The following is a 21,697-nucleotide window of genomic DNA, read 5'->3' on the forward strand; positions in this document are numbered from 1 at the left end:
GAAAGCAATTGGCTAGTCCTGTTGCTGGGCAGACCAACCTCCAGAGGCAGCCTGCTGGATGTGGGCCCCGGATATGGGGAATGGGCTATTTCTACCCAACAGCCAGGGTGATGCCCTGTCTGAGGTGTATATGTTATTGCTGTGGAGCTGTTGCTAGATATTCTCAGGGATGATAAATTGGGATTTAGAAGTAACTTCATTCTAAAGGAATGCAAAAGAGGGAACAGGGAGAAGCATCAAGGATAAGATCTGAGCCTGGCGTGGTGGCTCAAGCCTGTAATCCCAGCACTTTGGGAGGCTGAGGCAGGTGGATCACGAGGTCAAGAGATCTAGACCATCCTGGTCAACATGGTGAAAGCCCGTCTCTACTAAAAATACAAACAATTAGCTGGGCATGGCGGAGCGTGCCTGTAATCCCAGCTACTCAGGAGGCTGAGGCAGGAGAATTGCCTGAACCCAGGAGGCGGAGGTTGCGGTGAGCCGAGATCGTGCCATTGCACTCCAGCCTGGGCAACAAGGGCGAAACTCCGTCTAAAAAAAAAAAAAAAAAAAAAAGGATAAGATCTGCAAACATCTCAAAGATGGGGCAGAAAAGTGTTTTTTTCTTTCCAACAGAAGAGCAAACAAGGTTAGAAGCAAGGTGGGAGGGGGAGGGCAGGATGGAGGGTGAAAATCACATTCTAGATCAGAGCATGTTTGACCCTGCCTTCAGCCTGTTCTTTGCAGGGGTCGTGAAGGAGAGGTTGTGTGCTGGCTCAGGCTGAGGGTACTTCAGATTTCAAGGGTCTGGATGAAGGAGAGAAATGTAAGCAGTGTTTACAGTATATTATTTAGACTGATTAGTGAAGAAACAGCTGTTCCAATAATAATTTATGAGACAGAATGGGAATTTGGACAGTGTTTATCTGGCCTTGTTCTAGGTAAAAAATGGGTGTAGTCTAAGTATTGTAGAGGTTGTTACATTTGCATTTGGCTGCTTGTCCAGAACACACTAGACTGGGTGGTGGAGGAGTTGGAATAATATCTTTAAAATCATAGCTATTTACTACAATTATAGGGTTTGGATAAAATTCAGCATCCTCAGCAGCTTCATTTTGCATTCATTCACTGACTTGGTTTAATCAGAGTGCAAATTTCACAAAATGAGAAATTCTGACAGGAACAGATTTAGAGAAAAACACTTTTTGGTTCTACCTGCTGGACAAAGGTTTATGAATATGGGAGCTTATTTGGATCTGTGATATAACAAAATCTATATGTGGTCTTTGTCTCTAGTTTTGTTATCCCCAACAAGCTCCTTTTAAAGCCAGGTGCGGTGGCGCACACCTGTAATCCCAGCACTTTGGGAGGCCGAGGCCGGTGGATCACTTGAGGTCAGGAGTTTGGGACCAGCCTAGCCAGCATGATGAAACCCCATCTCTACTAAAAAATACAAAAATTAGCCAGGCATGGTGGCACAGGCCTGTAATCCCAGACGTGGGAGGCTGAGGCAGGAGAATCGCTTGAACCTAGGAGGCAGAGGTTGCAGTGAGCGAAGACTGGGCACTAGTATGGGCATTAGGGCAATGTTGGCCTTCTAACATGATTAGAAAGTGTTCCCTCTGCTTTTCTTTTCTGGGAAATATATAGAACTGTTTTCATTTACTTAGTTCTGTTTTTATGTTTTTTTTTTTTTTTTTTATTGTGTCTTTCAAGGAATTGATTCATCATGTTATTTATCAGATCAATGGGCATGGAGTTGTCCTTAATATTCCTTGATGGTTCTTTTAATGTTCGTGGGAATCTTAGTGATGCCTGCCCTTTTGTGAGTTAGCATGGGTGTTTATCAATTTTATTCATTTCAGAAAACCAGGATTTGGATTTGTTGATGTTTTCCAGTTTGCAATTTCATTAATGTCTTCTCTCGCTGTTGTTTTCCTCTCCGTAATTTACATTTATCTTGCTCTTCTTTCTCTAATTTCCAGGAGTGGAATTTAAAGCATTGATTTTAGATCTTTACTTTCAAGAGTTTGCATTTAATGATTCAAATAGCCCTGTAAGCCCTTTCTTTGCTGTATTCTAAAAATTTTGCTAATTTTTTTTTTCCAAGACAGAGTTTCACTCTTGTTACCCAGGCTAGAGTGCAATGGCACGATCTTGGCTCACTGCAACCTCCACCTCCTGGGTTCAGGCCATTCTCCTGCCTCAACCTCTTGAGTAGCTGGGATTACAGGCACGCACCACCATGCCCAGCTGATGTTTTGTATTTTTAGTAGAGACGGGGTTTAACCTTGTTGACCAGGATGGTCTCGATCTCTTGACCTCGTGATCCACCTGTCTCGGCCTCCCAAAGTGCTGGGATTACAGGTGTGAGCCACTGCGCCCGGCCTCGATTTTTTTTTTTTAATTTTTTAAATATTTAAGTATCTCTGGAGAATAGTCTGTTGCATAATGTAGAAGTTTGTGGTTTAAATCTTTACTTTCTGGAGCCTTTTAAACTATGATTCTGTTACTGATTTCTAGCTTAATACTAATATGGTTTGATTTCATACTTTATGGAATTTTTTTTTTTTTTTTTTACTTTGTTAAGGTGTGTTTTCTGCTATGTGGTCTGCCTTGGTGAATATTCCATGGGGCTAGAGAAGAGTGTGTACTCTTGCTGTGTTGAAGCATTCTATAAATACATACCACTAAATTTAGTTGATTAATGATGCTATTGAGTTCAGCTATATCATTAGTGATTTTCTAGCAAACTGATCTGTCACTTATTGATAGAGGTGAGTTGTTTTCCTACAATTATGATTACAGATTTCAGTGTTTTTTGTTTTTTTTTTTTTTTTGAGTCTGATCTTATTTGTTACTCAAAAAGTCTTATTTCTGACTGGATTCAGACTTAGAAGTAGAAGCTCGCAGAGTCGAAAGCCTGTGTCTCTTCGCAATTTGTTCCTGGTGCTTCTCTTTGTAAGGTTTATTGCCGATGTAAAATGAGGAAACTGAGGCAAGTATGAGAAAATGAGAAGCCAATTTATTCAGCTCCCGGGTGAGGTTCTGTGGTCCAGGAAGGGGCTATAAAAGTCGTGCCTAGCTGCTTAGGTCATGGGTTTTTATTGGGGTGGAAGGCGATTGATTGGCTATTGGGGAAACAAAGCAAAGGCAATTTTATTGGCTGTCAGGAAGCAGGAAGTGTCTGGGGCTAGTGGTTATGGGTAGGCAGGCGGGACCTTGGGCCTTGATTGACTGTTGGGGAACAAAGTGAAGGCAATCTTATTGGCTATTAAGAAGCAGGAAATGTCTGGAGCTAGTGGTTATGGGTAGGTGGATGGGACCTTGTGCCTTGATTGACCGCTGGAGAAACAAAGTGAAGGCAATCTTATTGGCTATTAAGAAGCAGGAAATGCGCCCGGCGCGGTGGCTCAAGCCAGTAATCCCAGCACTTTGGGAGGCCGAGGCGGGTGGATCACGAGGTCAAGAGATCGAGACCATCCTGGTCAACGTGGTGAAACCCCGTCTCTACTAAAAATACAAAAACTAGCTGGGCGTGGTGGCGCATGCCTGTAATCCCAGCTACTCAGGAGGCTGAGGCAGGAGAATTGCCTGAACCCAGGAGGCGGAGGTTGCGGTGAGCCGAGATCGCGCCATTGCACTCCAGCCTGGGTAACAAGAGCGAAACGCCATCTCAAAAAAAAAAAAAAAAAAAAGCAGGAAATGCTTGGAGCTAGTGGTTATGGGTAGGCGGGCTTTCTCGGGGCATACAGAGCAGACTGCTACCAGGCAGGGTTTGATGGGGCTTATTTAAAAAATGTTCCTGCAGGGTTTATCAACAGGGGCCTGGGCATCCTGTTGAAGGCATCCTTTAGTGCTGAATGTGGCTGAATGTGGGCTTGGGTCTGGTGTGCGGCGGAGGCGGAGGTGGGTGTGGGGAAGCCCTGAGGCAAGGCCAGATAACAGGCTTGGGTGATGACTCAGTTATCAGGCGCAGAGAGAGATGGATGTGTCCGTTTTAACCCTCTGTGAGGCGGCCGGCCTTACGCTCTTTAGCCTCCTTCATTCTCTTGGCCAAAAGTTTAGCATATTCTGCAGCCTCTTCCTTGTTTTTCTTAGTAGGCTGCTGCTTCAGAGCAACACTCCGCCGTTTGTGCTGGAGTAACAAGACGCTGAATCTTGGGTGCTTTAGTCCTAGGTTTCATACCTTCTTTGTTTAAGGGGTTTCTTGCAACATACTGGCAGACATCATCTTTAGAGAGATTGAGTTTTCAGATTCTGCTAGCTTTTTTGGGCCCCAGGCAACGAGGCACAATGGTATCAGTTAGTCCAGGAATATCATCCTCTTTTTTTTTTTTTTTTTTTTACAATAACCAAGTTGAGAGTGCTCAGATTAGCATCCACAATGCAACCACGAACTGATACTCTCTTTCTTTCTCCAGTTCTCCTTGGTCTGTAACAGGAATGCCCCTTACTCAGTAGCAGGCGGACATGGCCATGAGTCAAGATACCCTGCTTCATGGGGAAACCTTGTTTGTCGTTCCCACCACTGATTCGGACCACATAACCCTTCCATTCTTCACCCAAAGCGTCAGCAGCAACTTCTGTTGCCATCTGCTTCTCATAAAAAGTACGAAGTTTGCATTCATTGGCCCCTTCAATGAGTTTCTGGCAGCCAGTGGCTGGGAAGGAGATGTTCAGCCTCATCTTGAAGCAGCTATACGTCTTCCAGGCGCCACGGAAAAGAGGCTTTTTTTTTTTTTTAATTGAGATAGAGTCTTGCTCTGTTACCCTGCTCTGGAGTGCAGTGGCTCCATCTCCTGAGTAGGTGGGACTACAGGTGCATGCTGTCACACCTGGCCAATTTTTGTGTTTTTAGTAGGGACAGGCTTTCAACGTGTTGATGAGGTGGGTCTCGAACTCTTGATCTCAGGTGATTCACCTGCCTCGGCCTCCCAAAGTGCTGGGATTATAGGTGTAAGCCACTGCACCCAGCCTTGCCTTGTGGTTTTATGTTTTTGGCTTATACATTTTGGTGCTGTTTTATGGGCATAGATATTAATGATTATTATGTCTTGTTGTAGGTTTGACCTCTTTATCATTATAAAATTTTCCATCCCTTGTAATTTTCCTTGATCTAAAACCTGATTTGGGCTGGGCATGGTGACTCAGGCCTGTAATCACAGCACTTTGGGAGGCTGAGATGGGTGGATCCCTTGAGCCTAGGAGTTCAAGACCAGCTGAGCAACATCTGAGACCCTGTCTCTACAAAAAATAAATACAAAAATTAGCCTGGTGTGGTGGCATGCTCCTGTAGTACCAGCTGAGGTGGAAGGATTGCTTGAACTCGGGAGGCACAGGTTGCAGTGAGCTGTGATCACACCACTGCACTCCAACCTGGGTGCCAGAGACCCTGTCTCAAAAAACCAAAACAAAAACTTAGTTTCTCTGAATTTAATATAGCTGCTCCATACTTTTGAATAGGGCCAGAATGGCACATATTTCTCCATTTATTTAATGTATCTGTGTCTTTCTGTTTAAAATGGTTATCTTGTACACCTTGCTGGGCCTTGTTTTTTATTCTACTCTGCCAGTGCCTGTCGTTTTTACTGGCATATATAGATAATACACATTCAAAGTGCTAACTGACATAATTAGATTAATATGCACATATATAGTCTGTATGTTGTACTTGTTTTTTCTACTTGCTCTATTTTTCTGCCTTCTTTAGTTTTAATTGAGCATTCAATTAAATGATTCCATTTGCTTGCTTCTGTTAGTATAATAAGTCTACTTGTTTATTAAATTTTATTAGTGAATTCCATAGTTTGCAGTATACATTTGCAACTAATGGACTTTTGTTTTCTTTTCTTTTTTTTTTTTTTTTTTTGAGACGGAGTTTTGCTCTTGTTACCCAGGCTGGAGTGCAATGGCGCGATCTCGGCTCACCACAACCTCCGCCTCCTGGGTTCAGGCAATTCTCCTGCCTCAGCCTCCTGAGTAGCTGGGATTACAGGCACATGCTACTGTGCCCCGCTAATTTTTTTTTTTTTTTTTTTTTTTTTTTTTTTGAGACGGAGTTTCGCCCTTGTTACCCAGGCTGGAGTGCAATGGCACGATCTCGGCTCACTGCAACCTCCGCCTCCTGGGCTCAGGCAATTCTCCTGTCTCAGCCTCCTGAGTACCTGGGATTACAGGCACGTGCCACCATGCCCAGTTAATTTTTTGCACTTTTAGTAGAGACGGGGTTTCACCATGTTGACCAGGATGGTCTCGATCTCTTGACCTCGTGATCCACCCGCCTTGGCCTCCCAAAGTGCTGGGATTACAGGCTTGAGCCACCGCACCCGGCATTTTTTTGTATTTTTAGTAGAGATGGGGTTTCACCATGTTGACCAGGATGGTCTAGGTCTGTTGACCTTGTGATCCACCTGCCTCAGCCTCCCAAAGTGCTGGGATTACAGGCTTGAGCCACCGCGCCCAGCTGGACTTTCGTTTTCAAATAACACCATGCTAGTTTTTGGGGTAGTGTCAATATGTTGTAACAGTGTTCTGAATTCCTCTTTCTAGTCTCATATGACATCACTGTTACTCATTTAACCTGTTAGAAGCGATAATAACCCAATACATTGTTGATATTCATTTGAACAAGTATTTATGAGGTAGAATAATTTTATGTTAAAGTAATTTTTACACATTGTTAAAATAATGTTTTTGTCTTCATTTAATTATATTCTAACAAGTTTTTTGTTTTTGTTTTTGAAACATGATCTGATTTCCTAACCTATATCAGTTTCCTTTGCTCTGAAGAACTTTCTTTAACATAACTGGCAAGGCAGATATACTAGTAACACATTCTCTCAATTTCTTTCCTCTTTTCCAAAGACTGGATAATTTTAATTGTTTCATCTTCACAGTTGCTGATTCTTTCGTTATGTTAGCAAGCAATGAATTGGCTCACTTCCAGATGTGCACAGAAGCCAACAACATGGCACCAGCTTTTGAAGAAAGAAAAGCTTTACTGTAAATTTGATTAGCAAGGAGAAAGGAAGAAATGCTCTAATCTGTCTCCCTGAGCTGGGGGCTTTGGCAAGTTTTATAAGCATAGGGTAATAAGGCATGAACTTACTGGATCTTGCAATTACCTGATTCCAGATTGACATGACCCGATAGGATCATGCTACGGGATGATACCAGGGCCCAACCTGATTAGATCCTGGATCCTGCCATGTGGTATCTACTGTTTTTTGTTTGTTTGTTTTTGAGACCGAGTCTAGCTCTGTGGCCAAGGTTGGAGTGCAGCGGAACAATCTTTTTTTTTTTTTGAGACGGAGTTTCACTCTTGTTACCCAGGCTGGAGTGCAATGGCGCGATCTCGGCTCACCGCAACCTCCGCCTCCTGGTTCAGGCAATTCTCCTGCCTCAGCCTCCTGAGTAGCTGGGATTACAGGCACGTGCCACCATGCCCAGCTAATTTTTTGCACTTTTAGTAGAGACGGGGTTTCACCATGTTGACCAGGATGGTCTCGATCTCTTGACCTCGTGATCCACCCGCCTTGGCCTGCCAAAGTGCTGGGATTACAGGCTTGAGCCACCGCGCCCGGCATTTTTTTGTATTTTTAGTAGAGATGGGGTTTCACCATGTTGACCAGGATGGTCTCGATCTCTTGACCTCGTGATCCACCCGCCTCGGCCTCCCAAAGTGCTGGGATTACAGGCTTGAGCCACCGCGCCCGGCTTTTCTTTTTTCTTTTGAGACGGAGTTTCGCTCTTGTTACCCAGGCTGGAGTGCAATGGCGCGATCTCGGCTCACCGCAACCTCCGCCTCCTGGGTTCAGGCAATTCTCCTGCCTCAGCCTCCTGAGTAGCTGGAATTACAGGCACGCGCCACCATGCCTAGCTAATTTTTTGTATTTTTAGTAGAGATGGGGTTTCACCATGTTGACCACGTTGGTCTCGATCTCTTGACCTCGTGATCCACCCGCCTCGGCCTCCCAAAGTGCTGGGATTACAGGCTTGAGCCACCGCGCCCGGCCTAGCGGCACAATCTTGGCTCACTGCAGCCTCTGCCTCCCAGGTTCAAGTGATTCTCCTGCCTCAGCCTCCTGACTAGCTAGGATTACAGGTACCCACCACACCCAGCTAATTTTTGTATTTTTAGTAGAGACGGGGTTTCACCATGTTAGTCAGGCTGGTCTCGAACTCCTGACTTGAAGTGATCTGCCCACCTCGGCCTCCCAAAGTGCTGGGATTACAGGTATGAGCCACTGTGCCTGGCTGGTTATCTACTTTTCAATTTAATCTCTACACCTCAGTCCAAGCATATAGTTCCAGCTGTGGTAACACACTTGGTTCATTTGGGCGTGCTCAGATTATGGGACCTTCAATGTTGGGTCCGTGGCAACTGAAAACTCAAATTTTGTTGGGGTTTTGGGGTTCAGGGGAGCCCTCAGCTCCCCTTAGAGGATGTTTCTACAGGTTCTTGGTCTATCACTCACCCAAGAATGGGAGAGGAGACCGCGGCGCAGTGGGCTCGTAAAGTAAATACTGGACTCAAAAAGTGTTTGCAGAAAGTGATTTATTTAGGCAGAGAGAGAAAAAGGAGAAGGGGAGAGAAAGAAACGGCTAGCTCTCACACTGAGTGAGAAGGGTTCCCAGAGGGGGGAAACCAGAGAAGGAAAGCTCCTCTCACTCTGAGTCAAAGAATCCAGAAAAATGGACTCCAAGAGAGGAAAGACACCTTCCACACAGACTGGAAGGGAATTAAGAGAGAGATGGAGTTTAGGAGAGGAAAAATTCCACAAGGGTGGAAGGCGACCCCAGAGGGGGAAAAGCCAGCCGGATGAGGGAGACAGGGACTTTTAACCTGGGAGGAATTCCCTCCTTCTCCAAGCGCCCCCAGCCAATGAAGAGTTCCTTTAAATTTTTGCTGGCGTGATTGACATTTCACCCTTTCCCATCGGAGTGAAAATTAAAACGGAGACCGTTAAATCTCCCTGATGGAGAGAGATGGGAGGAGGACATGGCACTGGGAAAGTCTTGCCCTTAAAAACTACACCCCCTTGTGGACCCGCAAAGAGAACACATTCCCTCAATTTGTTGTATAGAAGTTGTACCACATAGTCTGTTGTGGTTACAAATCCTTCCTCTTACTTCCATTCCTAAATTCTGAAGGAAAAGGAGTGATGGCTGCTCTAACTACTTTCTACTGATTAGAGTTATAGACCTCAGAGGAATGAAGATATTTAGTGCTTTGCTGTAGGAGTTCTTTGGTATCAGTATCACATTTTTTATTTTTATTTTTATTTATTTATTTATTTTTGAGATGGAGTTTCACTCTTGTTACCCAGGCTGGAGTGCAATGGCACGATCTCGGCTCACTGCAACCTCCACCTCCTGAGTTCAAGCAATTCTCCTACCTCAGCCTCCCGAGTAGCTGGGATTACAGGCATGTGCCACCATGCCCAGCTAATTTTTGTATTTGTAGTAGAGACGGGGTTTCACCTTGTTGACCAGGATGGTCTCGATCTCTTGACCTCGTGATCCACCTGCCTCGGCCTCCCAAAGTGCTGGGATTATAGGCGTGAGCCACCGTGCCCGGCCTTTTATTTTTTTTTAAAGACAGGGTTTCACCATATTGGTCAGGCTGGTCTTGAACTCCTGACCTCAGGTGATCTGCCCGCCCTGGCCTCCAAAGTGCTTGGATTACAGGCGTGAGCCACCACACCCAACCCTAGTATCACATTTTAGAAGGAGTTAGTTCTACATAGTTCTAGGGAAAAGGCATAAGGAGTTTGTAACCTAAACATCAGTTTTTCAGAGAACAAGGGAAAGCTTAGGTTTTTTTTTTTTTTTTTTTTTTTTTTTTTTTTTTTGAGACGGAGTTTTGCTCTTGTTACCCAGGCTGGAGTGCAATGGCGCGATCTCGGCTCACCGCAACCTCCGCCTCCTGGGTTCAGGCAATTCTCCTGCCTCAGCCTCCGGAGTAGCTGGGATTACAGGCACGCGCCACCATGCCCAACTAATTTTTTGCACCTTTAGTAGAGACGGGGTTTCACCATGTTGACCAGGATGGTCTCGATCTCTTGACCTCGTGATACACCCGCCTCTGCCTCCCAAAGTGCTAGGATTACAGGTTTGAGCCACCGCGCCCGGCGCGGAAAGCTTAGGTTTTATAGCAGAAGTTCCCATCCAGGTTTCTAGTCAAATGCTTTTATGCCAATGAAGGTTTGAAACTTGCAACTCACTTAGTTCTGATTGATTGATATAGCCGAGCTCTGATTTACTAGTTCAGGTGAGACCCCAAGTTAAAAAGGTGTGGGTTTGAGCCGGGCGCGGTGGCTCAAGCCTGTAATCCCAGCACTTTGGGAGGCCGAGGCGGGTGGATCACGAGTTCAACAGATCAAGACCATCCTGGTCAACATGGTGAAACCCCGTCTCTACTAAAAATACAAAAAATTAACTGGGAATGGTGGCGCGTGCCTGTAATCCCAGCTACTCAGGAGGCTGAGGCAGGAGAATTGCCTGAACCCAGGAGGCGGAGGTTGCAGTGAGCCGAGATTGCGCCATTGCACTCCAGCCTGGGTAATGAGAGCGAAACTCCGTCTCAAAAAAAAAAAAAAAAAAAAAGGTGTGGGTTTTCAGGAAACTCATAGTATGTGTAACCCCTGGTTAATAAGTGGCTGCTTAGCTCTTTTTAAAATTTAGGCCCAGCCAGCTAATCTGAAGGACTGACTCTAACCTGTACACAGACAGCATTCATAAAATAGGTTTTGTGTGTGTGTGTGTGTGTTCGTGTGTGTTCTATCACAGTACTAGTGACCTGCTCTGGGTCCATCCCATGCAGGGATCCTAGTGGTAGGGCAGTGGCCAGTTGGGCAACTATAGCTATTTACTTATAAGAGGTTCTCAGGTACTTGTTAAACTTTAGCTAAAGTCTCTTGCATTGTTGGTTTCAGTGTCCAGCTGGAGTGAGTTTAAAAATCTCAAGAATTAGGTCAGCAAAAACCTGGTGGGGGTCTCTTGGAGGCATCTGTTGAAACAAGGTAGAACCATTTTAAAGAGGAGTCAAATGCATATTTTAAATATGAGGAGGATAATTAAGACTTGTAGGGCAGAATGGAGAAATCTGATAACGAGGAAGAGCCGGCTGAAAATATCTGGAAATTGGAAATATAACTCAGTAAGTCTAGACAGGAGGGATTCTGAAGGTGTCTTTGAGATTTGGCTGGTTTTTGTTTTTTAATGAAATCTCTGTCACCCAGGCTGGTGTGCAATGGCATCATCTTGTCTCACTGTATCCTCTGCCGCCCGGGTTGAAGTGATTTTTCTGCCTCAGCCTCCCAAGTAGTAGCTGGGATTACAGGTGTGTGTCATCACACCTGGCTAATTTTTGTATTTTTAGTAGACAGGGTTTCACCATATTGGCCAGGCTGGTCTTGAACTCCTGACCTCATGATCCACCTGCTTCAGCCTCCCAAAGTGCTGGGATGACAGGCGTAAGCCACAATACCCAGCCATTTGGCATGTTTTAAGATCTTATATGTTCCCTATTCAGCCTGACTGGAAGTATTTACCCAGATGCAGAAGCAAACGTTAGCACAAACACCACCTTGTGCAGTAGGGAGACTGTTGCAATGTGGTTGCCTAGGGCCATGCAGCCTAGGGAATCTAAGGACTTCTGTTGTGTCCTCATGGCTTTGGTGGTGAAGTGGACAGCTCTACTAATGACACAAGAAAGATTTCTGGTCAGATATCCATTTCAAGTACAGCCTAGTCTTAAACATGACCCCAGAAGCTTTCCTCATCTAGTTCCTCCACTAGGGTTAATCCCTCTGGGTAAATTGCATCCTTAGGAATGTCCCCAACTAGAATCCATTGGGCCACCAATGCTTAAATATTTTTGGCCCTCAAATTCCATGGATCTATCATGTTTACTATTGACTGTCCACCAAAGAGTCAACATCTGCATTCACAACTTGGTACTTCCAAAATAGATGATCCTTCTAATATCCTGTCAGATGATTCTAGTTAAACTGATGTCTCATTGCTTATCTACACTGTCACATATCTTGGCACCTCACTTTGCAACCTTAGGCACCACAGAGCAATCCCCTTCATCCTAATCATCATCATGTGTGGGCTACCAAGATAGAGTAACCACGGTTTTGCAGAATGGTTTTTTTTGTTGTTGTTATTGAGATGGAGTCTTGCTGTTGCCCAGGCTGGAATGCAGAGGTGTGATTTCGGCTGATTGCAACCTCCACCTCCCAGGTTCGAGTCTCCTGCCTCAGCTTCCCAAGTAGCTGGGACTACAGGTGCCCACCACCACGCCCAGCTAATTTTTTTTTTTTAATTTTTTAATTAGATGGCATTTGACCATATTGGTGGGGCTGGTCTCCAACTCCTGACCTTGTGATCCCCCCATCTCAGCCTCCCAAAGTGCTGGGATTACAGGCATGAGCCACCACTCCCAGCCAGTTTTGGAGAATGTTAACACACTCTTTCAGGTCATTTAATGAAACCAATCCATAACTGTTTTTTGTTTGTTTGTTTGTTTGTTTGTTTTTGAGACCGAATTTCACTCGTTACCCAGGCTGGAGTGCAATGGCACGATCTTGGCTCACCGCAACCTCCGCCTCCTGGGTTCAGGCAATTCTCCTGCCTCAGCCTCCTGAGTAGCTGGGATTACAGGCACGCGCCACCATGCCCAGCTAATTTTTTGTATTTTTAGTAGAGACGGGGTTTCACCATGTTGACCAGGATGGTCTCGATCTCTTGACCTCATGATCCACTCGCCTCGGCCTCCCAAAGTGCTGGGATTACAGGCTTGAGCCACCGCGCCCGGCCCATAACTGTTTTTAAAAAAGAAAATGTTATATTGTAGATGATGTATATGAGGTGGGTAGCCATATGGTGGTGTGTCTGTACTGAATATGTACAGATGTTTTGATGTTTTTTTCTTGTCATACTCCCCTAAACAACACAATAAAACAGTTGTTTTCATAGCATTTACAATGTATTAAGTAGTCTAGAGATGATTTAAAGTATACAGGAGGATGTGCCTAGGTTATAGGCAAATACACTGTTTTATATAAAGCACTTGAGCAAAATTATATATTCTCAAGGCGGGCTGAAACCAATCCCCTGAGAATACCAGGAAATGACTTTATTCAAGAGAAACAAACTGCACAAGGCCTTACCACATTTTTTTTAAAAAATAGTCTATACAACCTGTTCCCCAAACCACATTCTTTACATTCATAGTTTCCTTCCAGAGTAAATTCTTTCATGTAACTAAAACACACAAGGACTAATACTTTTCCACATTCTTTATGGTTATAAGGTCTGTCACCAGTGTGTCACACCATGTGCCTTCAAAGGACTGGAAGAGAAAGGAAAGGTTTCCCATATTCCTAAAATCACTGTTTTGTTCTTAGTGTGAGTTTTTTTGTTTTTGAGACAGTTTCACTCTTGTTGCCCAGACTAGTGAGCAATGGCGTGATCTTGGCTCATTGCAACGTCTGCCTCCTGGGTTCAGGTGATTCTCTTGTGTCAACCTCCCAAGTAGCTGGGATTACAGGCATGTGCCACCATGCCCGGCTAATTTTGTATTTTTATTAGAGAGGGGGTTTCTCTATGTTGGGTAGGCTGGTCTTGAACTCCCAACCTCAGGTGATCTACCTGCCTCGGCCTCCCAAAGTGCTAAGATTACAGGCGTGAGCCACCAACCCTGGCCCTAAGTGTGAGTCCTTTCATGGTTTCTAACAGTATTGGAAGATTGGAAGGCTTTCTCACATTTTTTACTTTCATACGACTTAACTCCTTTCATATGTTTTAAGGGAACTGAGACAATAAAATACTTTCCCACATTCTTTACATTCAGAGAGGACTTCTCTCCAGTGTGAGTTCTTCCATGTATTTTTAAGTACTTAGAACTAATAAAGGCTTTTCCATATGTTCTGCATTCATAGGGTTTTCCTCCAGTGTGAATCCCTTCATGACTGTGAAAGGAACTAAAACAACCAAATGCTTTCCCACATTCCTTACATTCATAAAGTTTATCTGAAGTGTGGGTAGTTTTATGTTTATGAAAGGCACTGGGATAATTGAATGTTTTTCCACATTCCTTAGATGTATACACCTTCTCTCCAGTGTGAATTCTTTCATGTATTTGAAAGTAACTGGAATGGGCCGGGCGCGGTGGCTCAAGCGTGTAATCCCAGCACTTTGGGAGGCCGAGGCGGGTGGATCACGAGGTCAAGAGATCGAGACCATCCTGGTCAGCATGGTGAAACCCCATCTCTACTAAAAATACAAAAAATTAGCTGGGCATGGTGGCACGTGCCTGTAATCCCAGCTACTCAGGAGGCTGAGGCAGGAGAATTGCCTGAACCCAGGAGGCGGAGGTTGCGGTGAGCCGAGATCGCGCCATTGCACTCCAGCCTGGGTAACAAGAGCGAAACTCCGTCTCAAAAAAAAAAAAAAAAGAAAGTAACTGGAATAACTAAAGGCTTTACCATATTGGTTACATCCATAGGGTTTTTTGCCAGTGTGAGTCTTTTCATGATTTCAAACAAAACTGGGATATCTAAAGGCTTTGCCACACTGTTTACATATATAGGGTTTCTCTCCACTGTGAATTCTTGCATGTTTTTGAATGGAACTAGAACAACTAAAGGCTTTCCCACATTGCTTACATTCATAGGGTTTCTCTCCAATATGAGTCCTTTCATGTCTTCTAAATGAATAGGGAGAGTGAAAGACTTTCCCACATATGTTGCATTTATGAGGTCCATCTTCAGTGTGCATTACTGTGTGTCTTTGAAAAGTTTGTGAGATGGGATTATGCTTTCCCACATTGTTTACATTCATAGGGTGTTTTGTTTTTTTAAAAAAAGACGGGGTTTCACCATGTTGGTCAGGCTGGTCTTGAACTCCCAACCTCAGGTGATCTGCCCACCTTGGCCTCCAAAGTGCTTGGATTACAGGTGTGAGCCACCACACCCGGTCTAGGATTCATAGGGTTTTTATCCATTGTGAGTTCTTTCATGTATTTGAACATAATTGGAACACCTGAAGGCTTTCTCACATTGTTTACACTTAAAAGGTTTCTCTCCAGTGTGAGTCCTTTCATGCCTATGAAGGGAACTGGGACAATTGAATGCTTTCCCACATTTATCACATTCATATGGCTTCTCTCAAGTGTAGGTTCTTTCACGTGTAAGATATAAATGTAGCTTATCAAAAGCCTTCCGACAAAACTTATGTGCATTATTACCATGTGTCTTTGAAAGATATGAACAGCAACAAAGGTTTTTCCACATTCCTTACATTGATGGGATTTCTTTCCAGTGTGAGGCCTTTCATGTGTTTGAAATGAGTGGCAATAGCTGAAGGTTTTCACACATTGCTTGTGTGGCTTCTGTGTTCCTGACACTCGTGATTTGTGTCCACTGTCAGCTCTGATGCAGCAATCAAGAGATTGTGGTGGCCTAGAATTAGAGCCTAAACAACACCATTGTATAAAAGAAAAAGCTGATTTTCAAAAATAAATTGTAAAGGCTGCCCCATTCTCTTCACAATAACTGCGGGCCTTGGCCCCTGTAAATACAGCTGCTAGTTTACTTTGCAGGATGCAAAGCCACTTATCAGAAACTGCCAGAGTTGCTAGCCTTTTGCTTGCCAGTGATGACCAGAATAAGCATCCCCATCTAATTCCATCCTGGCTCCTGCGACTTGTAATAAGTAACTGAGGTCTGTAAATTCTATCAAAATGACAAAAGTCCCCTGACCCGTGGAATGTCCGGATCCCCCTTCTCTGCCCAGGAGGTAATTTATAGAATCCACAAGCCCTAGGAATGGCTGAAGCCCTTCGCCCCATCCCCACTCCTCACCCCCACTCCCAAGGTGGCTTTTCGGGTATAAAAAGTATTGGTACCCTTCTTCTGATGCCACGGGTTGGAGAGATGCGAGTCCTCTGTGGCCGCCGGCAAATAAACCCTGTAATTTGGCATACTTTTTTCTTGGTGTTGACTTTCTATACTCGGTCCAGTACAGCATTTGGAGATCTCACTGAGATTTTCATCATTTTCATCATCAGACAAAAGCCATCTCAGAGTCTCGCCTGGGCGGCCGCTCCCACCTCAGAAGCCTCTAGGGGAGGTGTCCCCTGAGCTGTCCCAGGGCCCCGGAGTGCCACCACGGAGGAAAAGCGACCACCTAGCCTACATTCACCCGAAATTCCTCAGGGTCCTAACAACCTCTGGAGGTGAGTGTGGTCTGGAAACTGGGAACTAGTTCAAGGGAAGGGCCTGAGTCGGGGGACTGAGTCATCGCAACTCTGATCTGGCAAGCCTCACTGAGACGTCGCTTGAGGCTTTTGGTAGCTGGCATAGGGAGTGTCAGCGTTCATAGCATTCTGGTAGCTGGCAGTGGGGTGGCAGCATTCGGTTGTTTTCCGTAACCTCTGTGTGAGTGAGAGTGTGTGTGTATATATGTAGTCCCACGGCTGAAAGGCTACAGGCTTGTGTGGGCCTTCACCCGTGCTTCCACAGGAGCATCATAGGGCAACGGTGATTCACCTCAGAGCTGTCCTACCTGGACTTCCATCCTGAGGTGACCAGGCCCGGGGTTTATACGGGCACACCTTAGCCAAGACGCACCCTGAAATTTCCTCTGGGAAAGTGGCCGGAAAGGCACCTGAATGGTATCTGGGGGGGCACCCACCCTTTGTCTGTCACTATTGTATGGGGTCCTGTCTCGTCTGTAAATTTGTCAGTTCTATTAGACTCCTGCTAGCAGACATACACTGGTTTAGGCCATCTTCCCTCAAGATAGGAGATATTTTACAGTGGTTGACAAACCACTGGATGCAGGGAACTTGTATTGATTATACCCCTGCAGAGATTACTCTCTTCTCCTTCTTTCTCATCTTCTTCAATCACTGAGGCCTCACTCTTTCTTCCTTTGCCATGTGGCAGATAGTCTTAACTTTAGATGTCTTTATTTTCTTCCTTGTTATGATTATTGTGGCCTGTAAATTCTCCCAGCCACTGGAGTATTCCCAGTGGAATACTCCACTGGGAAAAGAGTATTTTTGCCCGTGCTGGGTCTGAGTTCATGTTGGGAAGGCAGTTGTGCCCTCGACACCTTGGAAGTAATTTAAGGTTGTAAAAAACAAAGTCCTAGATGAGGGTCTACGAGTGCTCTTTGTCAGGCTGGGACGGAGAACTAGTAACTGCCTATTCTGTCAGAAAAGTGTCCAATGTTGTTATGGGCAGTGCCCGGTAGTGCATCATAGGGAGGCATACTGGCATCATCCCAATTGTTGGGAATTCGGGTGTCATAAACCACTAAAGACAGATTGGCAACTCTTTTGCTCACTCTATGAATTGTGGTGGATTCAGAATACACACCCAGTTGATCTATTAGTTCCTCTCTTTTGCCATATCCCCACTTTTCCACAGGGCTTGGATAGGAGAGCCTATAATCGAGAGGATTATGCCCATGCAGCACTAAACCTCCATAGAGTTTATGCTGGCCACTTGTGGTTTGCAGGGAGAGAGCGAGCCACCTTACCCTGGCCCTTACCCCCTGTTCCTTTGACTAGGACTAGAGACAGACCCACCAATTTAATTGTCTAGTCCTTGCGGGACCTAGCTGCAAAAGCTCTGCTAAAACCTGCTATAAAAAGGTCAGAATTTGCCGGGCGCGGTGGCTCAAGCCTGTAATCCCAGCACTTTGGGAGGCCGAGGCGGGTGGATCACGAGGTCAAGAGATCGAGACCATCCTGGTCAACATGGTGAAACCCCATCTCTACTAAAAATACAGAAAAATTAGCTGGGCATGGTGGCACGTGCCTGTAATCTCAGCTACTCAGGAGGCTGAGGCAGGAGAATTGCCTGAGCCCAGGAGGCGGAGGTTGTGGTGAGCCAAGATCGCGCCATTGCACTCCAGCCTGGGTAACAAGAGCAAAACTCTGTCTCAAAAAAAAAAAAAAAAAAAAAAAGGTCAGAATTTAAATTTCAGGCTTTCCAAAATTGGCTATACCACAGAAAGAGACGGAAAGGAGAGGAGAGAGAGAGAGAAAAGAGAGGAGAGGGCCGGGCACGGTGGCTCGAGCCTGTAATCCCAGCACTTTGGGAGGCCGAGGCGGGTGGATCACGAGGTCAAGAGATCGAGACCATCCTGGTCAACATGGTGAAACCCCGTCTCTACTAAAAATACAAAAGATTAGCTGGGCATGGTGGCGTGTGCCTGTAATCCCAGCTACTCAGGAGGCTGAGGCAGGAGAATTGCCTGAACCCAGGAGGCGGAGGTTGCGGTGAGCCAAGATCGCGCCATTGCACTCCAGCCTGGGTAACAAGAGCGAAACTCCGTCTCAAAAAAAAAAAAAAAAACCCTGCAGACTTTGAGATACCGGGTCTCAGCTAAAAAGGCCCAACTCTGCCAGCCGAAAGTTACTTACCTGGGCTATATCGTAGAGAAAGGCAACCGGGCACTGGCACCCAGCCGAGTCCAAGCAGTGCTGCAAATACCCCCACCACAAAACGTCAAGTTTAAAAATTCCTTGGGGCAGTAAGGTACTGAAGACTGTGGACAGAGGTAGAGTGACGGGCTTTTGACAAGCTCAAGACAACCTTGCCAGACATCTCTAAACCTTTCCAGTTGTTTGTACATGAAAAACAGGGAGTCACTAAGGGGGTGCTCACCCAAACTCTGGGACCCTGGTCCTGGCCAGCCGCCTACCTCTCTAAAAGACTTGATCCTGTAGCCTCCGGATGGCCGGCTTGCCTAAGAGCAGTGGTGGCCACAGCCCTATTAGTCAAAGAAGCAGACAAGCTGACTTTGGGACAGAAGTCAAACTTAGTGGCACCCCACGTGGTGAAGTCACTACTCCGTGGAGCTCCAGGAAAATGGATGTCTAATGCCCACATAGTCCAATACCAGGCCTTACTTTTAGACCAGCCCCGCATAAAATTTTCAAAAACTATAGTTTTAAACCCTGCCATATTGCTGCCTGACAGTGAGCCAGAAAAGCCCGTACATGACTGCCAACAGACAATAGATGACCTCCACGCTGCATGACCAGATCTCACCAACGTCCCCCTGCGGAACCCAGAGGAGGTACTGTGTACAGATGGCAGCAGTTTCATGGTCGACGGAGTCAGGTACGCCGGGGCAACTGTGGTCACCCTAGAGGGGGTTATCTGGGCCCAGGCTCTTACATATGAAACCTCAGCCCAAAAGACAGAACTCATAGCTCTGATAAAAGCCTTGGACTGGGCGGAGGGAAAAACCGTCAACATCTACACTGATAGCCAATATGCCTTTGCTATGGCCCATGTACATGAAGCCATTTAAAGAAAGAGGGCTACTTACCTCCGAGAAAAAAAATCATCAAAAACAAAGAAAATCCTAGCCCTACTAAAAGCTATATGGAAGCCTAAGACAGTAGCATTGATACACTGCAAAGGACACCAGAAGGAAAATTCATGAGAGACAAGGGGAAGTAGGGCAGCTGACTTACAAGCCAGACAGGCAGCCTTGGGGCCAGTAAAACCTCTGACTCTTGTAACTCTGCTGGCCCCCAACCCTGCCTCCTACCTCAACATACTTGCCTGAGGAAAAATCTTTACTAAAGAATAGGGGGGACGACAAAATTCCCCAGGATGGTGGACTCTACCGGACACAAGGATTGTGCTCCCCAAGGCTCTAGGACGAGCTCTAGTTAAGGACACTCACCAGGCCACTCACTTAGGACAAACAAAACTCACTGAGCTACTAAGGGCCAGATACTACATTCCACATTTACATAAAATTATTAGGGTAACTACTTCTCAATGTGATGTATGTGCTAGGCTAAACACAGAAGGCTTGAGCCTTCTAAACTTGTTGTCCTCCACACACCACCTGCTCAACCAGACAAACCCAGGCCTAGGTAAAGATTGCTGGCTATGCTTAAATCCACAGCCACCGTTTTACATAGGCCTAGCAGCACAACCTGATATAGCCCCCTCAAGTACTGAAATGCAGTTCCATATAACCCTAGGGGATCTAGAAGGAGAAGGCAGATGTTTCCATTCCCCTAACTATAATCTCACTAGCTCCCCATACCGAGGTTATTGTAAAAACACCTTTATTTTGAGTTATAATCGGACAGGTTTTTACTACACTGCCCCAGACTCCGCTTGGTTAGCCTGCACTTTTGGCCTCACCAGCTGCATTTCCACCTACCAGTTCAGCAACTCCTCCAGACCCATTCTTTGCAGCCCCATGTATATATTGCCCAGGGTAAACGTGTACAGCAGACCCCAGGGTAAAATTCTCATAGCGCCCGATACTGACAACGTTGGAAACGGTCCCCCATAATTATACCCCTATTAGTGGGACTTGGAATGGCAGGGTCCACAGCTATGGGAATATCTGCCTTAGTCATTAGAGACCAAAATTTTAAAACTGTCCCACCAAATAGATGCAGATATTACCCATCTGGAAAATTCCATCACCAAATTAGCTAAACAAGTGAACTCGTTAGCTGAGATGGTACTACAAAATAGAAGGGGGTTAGACCTGTTGTTCTTGAAGGAAAGAGGACTGTGCATGGCTCTCAGCGAAGAATGTTGCTTCTATACAAATAATTCTGGAATCATCCAAAACAGCCTTGCAATGGTTAAACAAAACATAGAAACAAGAAGGCACCTTAGAGAAATCTCAGAAACTTGGTACCAAAAACTGTTCTCTTGGTCCCCCTGGCCAACATCGCTACTCACTGGATTAGCAAAACCTTTGGTCCTAATAGTCCTAGGGTTAACATTTGGACCATGCCTTTTATACGTGCTCCTCAAATTTATCCAGGAAAGAATAGACTCGGTTAAGTTAATGGTTCTGAGATCCAACTATGGGCCCTTGTGCCAAGAAGAGGAAACCTATTAAAGATTTAATACATGTTAAAAGAACGGGGGAAATTTGGTGGCCTAGAATTAGAGCCTAAACAACACCATTGTATAAAAGAAAAAGCTGATTTTCAAAAATAAGTTGTAAAGGCTGCCCCATTCTCTTCACAATAACTGCGGGCCTTGGCCCCTGTAAATACAGCTGCTAGTTTACTTTGCAGGATGCCAAGCCACTTATCAGAAACTGCCAGAGTTGCTAGCCTTTTGCTTATCAGTGATGACCAGAATAAGCATCCCCATCTAATTCCATCCTGGCTCCTGCGACTTGTAATAAGTAACTGAGGTACTGAGACAATGTAAAAACTAATGTTTATCTTGACTTCTGTAAACCACTTAAGTGACAATCGAAATGACAAAAGTCCCCTGGCCTGCGGGAATGTCCAGATCTCCCTTCTCCGCCCAGGAGGTAATTTACAGAATCCACAAGCCCTGGGAATGTCTGAAGCCCTTCGCCTCATCCCCGCTCCTTACCTCCACTCCCAAGGTGGCTTTTCGGGTATAAAAAGTATTGGCATCCTTCTTCTGATGCCACGGGTTGGAGAGACGCGAGTCCTCTGTGGCTGCCGGCAAATAAACCCTGTAATTTGGCATACTTTTGTCTTGGTGTTGACTTTCTATGCTCGGTCTAGTACAACAAGATGAATGATCCATATTGCCTTCACACACACTGCTTTCACATGATTTGACTATCCAGTAAAAGTCTTCTTTAAGGCTGAAGATTTCTTCACACTGACCACCTTCTTTACTTTCACCGACTCTACCATATTACTTCTGTGAAC

At 45.3% G+C, this 21,697-nt stretch overlaps 1 protein-coding gene and 1 pseudogene across 1 annotated transcript in view; both read right to left on the minus strand.

Annotated features, from left to right (window-relative positions):
• Nucleotides 1-2,414: 2,414 nt before the first annotated feature.
• LOC101031754 (small ribosomal subunit protein eS6-like) lies at nucleotides 2,415-10,547 on the minus strand (annotated as a pseudogene).
• Nucleotides 10,548-10,577: 30 nt separating this feature from the next.
• The window catches only part of LOC101049866 (zinc finger protein 441-like), a 71,868-nt gene continuing 60,748 nt past the window's right edge, over nucleotides 10,578-21,697 (minus strand). Inside the window, 1 exon segment of the mRNA XM_074385694.1 lies at nucleotides 10,578-21,689. The gene's annotated coding sequence lies outside the window, so the exon portion shown is untranslated.

The sequence above is a fragment of the Saimiri boliviensis genome, chromosome 14 (genome assembly GCF_048565385.1).
Source record: "Saimiri boliviensis isolate mSaiBol1 chromosome 14, mSaiBol1.pri, whole genome shotgun sequence".
In the NCBI taxonomy this organism is placed as follows: domain Eukaryota; kingdom Metazoa; phylum Chordata; class Mammalia; order Primates; family Cebidae; genus Saimiri; species Saimiri boliviensis.